This window comes from Echiichthys vipera (genome assembly GCF_963691815.1).
Source record: "Echiichthys vipera genome assembly, chromosome: 13".
NCBI classification, from domain to species: Eukaryota; Metazoa; Chordata; class Actinopteri; order Perciformes; family Trachinidae; genus Echiichthys; species Echiichthys vipera.
The window spans coordinates 12,206,586-12,211,781 of record NC_139838.1 but is presented as its reverse complement, the minus strand read 5'-3'; positions in this window follow the sequence as shown (position 1 = coordinate 12,211,781).

Below are 5,196 nucleotides of genomic sequence, written 5' to 3'. Positions count from 1 at the left end.
CATCTAATAATGCAGTTACACTCTCAACCTAAAATAAAATCTGAATTAATAGTAAAAGCTTTAGAAACATTTTATACCTATTTTTATATTAAAGTTTGAAAGCATATATTGTGTGTTTGTCTGTTTGCTGTAAATAAATGTGATCAAACTGTATTAATATGCAGAACCAGCCTCTAGTCGACTGATTAGGAACATTTACTCTACTATTAAGTCTTACTCTTAAACTCAATGCTTTATTAACTTGGATCTTGGCATTTGGGATATATGAGCTGTCTATTATAACTCTCCTATGCAATGGACTGATTGCAACTTTATTCCAGTATCATCAAACTATAAAACCTAGTTACTGGTTTAAAACTGTTGTTCAGTCCATACATAACAATATAACATAAGACAACCTACAGTTTACAGTGTATACCACTGTTCATAAACACATGCATATAGAACTATAACAGCCTCTGCCCTCGGTGTATCTTCCAAAGGGCTTTTCAAAATGAAATATTCCCGATTCTTTCCAGGCACACCTCTCATAAAACTTTATTGCTGAGAGATTTCACTGTGTGACCATCATACATGTTCACTGCTGTCATTTACTTTCAAAAATGAAACATTTGTAATAACATCTGGGACCAACACTGAAAAATAAATGTTTACCTTGCTAAAACAATAAAATCATATATAGTCTTTGGTGCCTTTAATAATACACAGTTCCAGGTGCTTGTTACCATGTAGGCCACATAAACTCCAACAAGCTCCACATGCTCGACTCAAGAAGTCAGATGGGAACTGTCGACCATTGATCTGGTGAATCATCCAATAACATTGGTCCCTGTGGTACCCATTAGAAAGTGGATGGGTTTCACCTTGAATAACTATGACCTGGATGTCCCGGTGCACGCTGGAGACAGCAGCCATTGCTAACTAGAACACGACACAGACGTCAGATGGCCATGTCTACAACGACTGCTGCTAATTGTTGTGCTTCATTTACTGAAGGACAGACAGAACACTTAAAGATGTCTTTTTGTGCCTAATGCAACTCCCAAGTGTGATTAATTGACTGCAGCAAATTTAATACAACTGCCTACTGCAGACATTAAGCGTGATAAACTGGGATCCAGGTATATGTTTGCACATGCCCATGTTTATTGAACTCAGTATCCAAGATACCTTTTTTATATTTATACTTGAGAAAAATGGAGATCATTTATTTTAACAAATAAAAAGATTCAATAAATAGCTTTTCTGTGTATGTCTTCACTGAATCTGTGAAGGACTCACGCACGCTCAACTGCCTTTGATTTACTACTCTATTAGAAATATGCAGGAGCTGCTCAAGACAGTAAAACTACTCAAAGGGATAGCAGCACTGCTACTGTGCCGACTATAGCTGGGAGATGAGTGCATAAATATATAATGCAATCATGCTAGAATCAGTGTGGAACCTACAAATATCATTATAAGTGGATCCAGTACAAGCAGCTATGGATGTACAACGCATGGGTCATGCCACTAAACCTGAGCCACGCAACACACTGTACAAGAAAGGCACCTGCACGCAAAAGCGCACGCACACACACACACACACACACACACACACACACAAATACACACGTTCTGCTTGCTTGCAGCGACCCCATTGCTAAGCAAGTTTATTACGACCTCTAACGGCTGGACAGGCAATAGATCACAGCAGGGGAGACCAGGGGTGAATCCATCAAAGCAACTTTAATAAAGACCACTTGATTTGGCCCGCTGGCTCAACAGATGAAATGGTTGTGTTCAGGTCCCATGAAGCAGACCTGAGTCCACTTCTCTCTTGTCCCAGTCCCTGTTTATTAGATAGAATATTTGTAGGCACAGAGGCAATGATATGAGGAGATAGTAACTGTGTTACAACATTGACTTCAATATTTTTGGTATTTTTTATTGTGGCAACTAGTAGGCTGTAGTGAATAGTTTCTTTTACTCTTTTTACAAATAAGGAATTTATGACAAATACTGATAAGGGATTTTTAACTCTATAAGCTCCTCCCTCACGCAGTGTATAGTTATACAATCTAATACTAAAGTTCTTCTTTTGCAAAAAATAAGTCTCGTTGCTCAAGACTTTATTTTTAATTCTAGAAGAGCCAAAGGTTTTAAAAGATACATAACATTTACATAATTATGTAAAAATGCATGTAAAATGTTCCCTTTCGGAGGAAGGTGTTTTCATTTCTTGTCATTTGACAAGAATGGACCAATGAAACAAGCAGACAGGCAGAATATATGGTATATACGTGAGTGGGGAACCGTTTAAATGAAATTGGAAGACATATTAAGGAAAAGTTTGACATTTAGGGAAGTGTCCTTATTCCCTTTCTTAATGAGAGTTAAATGAGAGGATCAATATCACTCTTGTCTATACAATAAATATGTAGGATAGCTAGAACCATTGGGCAATAAGCTTAACATAAAGACTAGGAACAGCTAGCCCTGTTCAAATTTAACAAAACACACCTAACAGCACTCTATGTCAAGACTCGGTTCTGTCAGTACCCTCCTCTCTTCCTTTTGTGTGAGTTTGTCTCCCTCTGTCTGTGTTTCCCTGCATGTGTGTGTCTTCTGTTGTCTAGGTCCGGTAGGCGTTCCCCCCAAGCTGCAGCCTGTTATGCTGATCACCTGGATCAGCATTGACCTGGGAAATTGAGAAAATCGTCAAACGGGCTCAACGCGCTAATCCCGACCCTGGTGGTGGTCCACCAGGGCGTCGGTTTGTTCAGGCCTGCGTTCGCTCCCAGGTGCTCCAGTGGGGTCACTCGTCTCGTCTCTCCTGTCATCCTGGAATCACCAGAACCCTATCCCTTCTTTATCGCCACTTCTGGTGGAAGACCATGGGTTCGGATACTCTGGAGTTTGTTCTGGCCTGCACCGTTTGCGCCCGGGGAAAGAATTCTAATCCCCCTCCAGCAGGTCTTCTCCGTCCCGGTACCCGGTCGACCATGGTCCCATATTGCCTGGAAAGCCTTCTGCCAGGCCTTGGGAGCTAAGGTTAGTTTATCGTCGGGGTTCCACCCCCAGTCCAACGGACAAACGGAAAGGGCTAAACAGGACCTTGAGACCGCTCTTCGTTGCATCTGTGCCCGCAATCCGTCATCATGGTCATTGCAACTATCCTGGGTGGAGTACTCCCACAACTCCCTGACCTGCACTGCTTCAGGTATGTCCCCCTTCGAGGCTTCGTTGGGCTACTTACCCCCTTTGTTTCCGGCCTAGGAAGCTGAAATCACTGTTCCGTCCGTCCAATACCATCTCCGGAGAGTACGTTGGATTTGGAGACCCGTGGGGGCCTTGCTGCGGACGGCGGAGTAGAATCGTAGGATGGCGGATCGCCATCGCATTCCTGCGCCGAGGTACAGGCCTGGACAGAAGGTTTGGCTCAACTCTCATGACATTCCCCTGAACGTCACTTCTAAGAAGCTCGCTCCTCACTTCAGTGGTCCTTTTGAAATTGAAACCCTCATAAACCCCTGTGCTGTCCGCCTAAAGCTTCCTGCGTCCCTCAAGATCCACCCAACGTTCCGCGTCTCTCAGTTGAAACCAGTAGCCACCAGCACGTTGTGCCCGCCTGCCATCGCCCCACCAGCCCCCCGTACCGTTGACGGCCATCCGGCGTTCACCGTGAGTTCCATCTTGGACGTACGTCACCGTGGACGGGGATTCCAGTATTTGGTGGATTGGGAGGGTTACGGTCCAGAGGAGAGGAGCTGGGTCTCCAGATCCCTTATCCTGGATCTGTCCCTGATCCGGGATTTCTACCGGGCTCATCCTGAGAGGCCCAGTGGAGCGCCTGGAGGCGCTCATTGAGGGGGGGGGGGGGCGACTGTCAAGACTCGGTTCTGTTAGTACCCTCCTCTCTTCCTTTTGTGTGAGTTTGTCTCCCTCTGTCTGTGTTTCCCTGTATGTGTGTGTCTTCTGTTGTCTAGGTCCGGTAGGCGTTCCCCCCAAGCTGCAGCCTGTTACACTGATCACCTGGATCTGTACTTATACCCTGAGCGAACAGGCATGCAGCGCCGGACCGTTGTAGACCCTTAATTGGTAAAACTATTCCCCCCGGATTGGCATCCCCTTTCTCGTCGTCGTTAAGTATATACTAGTCATGTTTGTTGTTTCTCTCTCTCCGTAGTTTCCCGTGTTCCTGTTTCCCGTCCATCTCCCTGATTCTTCCGTCATCTCCTCGTTCCTGTTTTTCCCCCGACCGTCTTGTCATTTGTGTTACTTTTTACCCTGTAGTGTTTTTGTGTTAGTTATTATCATTAAACGTTTGTTTGTACTGTTATTTCTGTCCCGTTTGTGACACCCTAACCCTCACTACTTCACATGTTATATCCCTCTGTTTAAAACATACAAAAATGGGCAACTGTTAATATCATTTTATTTTTAGTTATTCATTTGGCGTGTTTATTGTCCCTTAAAAAGGTGTCCTATCTTTAATTTCACTATTACACATGTATACACATATGCATATACGTATGTGTGTATGTGTATCGATTTGTATGTGCATTTGTTTTAAAAGGTTCTATTCAAATGAGGTTCAGTATTATTAAATTATTTAAACAGAGAGAAAAACATAGCAATAACAAACAATAACACTTGGCTACCTTTAGTTAGCTGCTGACTGAGGTGTTGATGCTTGTGTTGTATGTCAGATTCGTGAGGTATGTGTTAAATATTGAGCTTTAAAGGTGTTGGTAGGCATAGTTTGGTGCCTTTACTGTCTTTAAGCTTAGCTAAGACAGCTGGCTTTACATTGAGTCGACAGATATGAGAGTAGTATTAACCTGCCCATCTAACTGTTCTCAAGAAAACCAATAAGCATATTTCCCATAATGTCTAAAAGTTAGGGTTTGGATTAAGGACGGGGTGGGATTACAAATCAAATATTGTTAACAAGGGGAATAAAGATTCAGAATATTATATATATATATATATATATATATAAAAAAATTAACCCAATAATAGGATGCGAGTGTTCATTATGAGCTTCTGTTATGTTGCCTGCCTCGTCTGTATTCTTTTTTTTTACCAATTCATGTCAATAAAGGCAACTCAGTTTAAGCTGAAAAATGAATGTGTTCGTAGGCGAATGGAGGGGCAGAGAAAGAAGTGTTCATGTATCCTCAAACGTGTTGACCCGCTATGTATATTAACTGA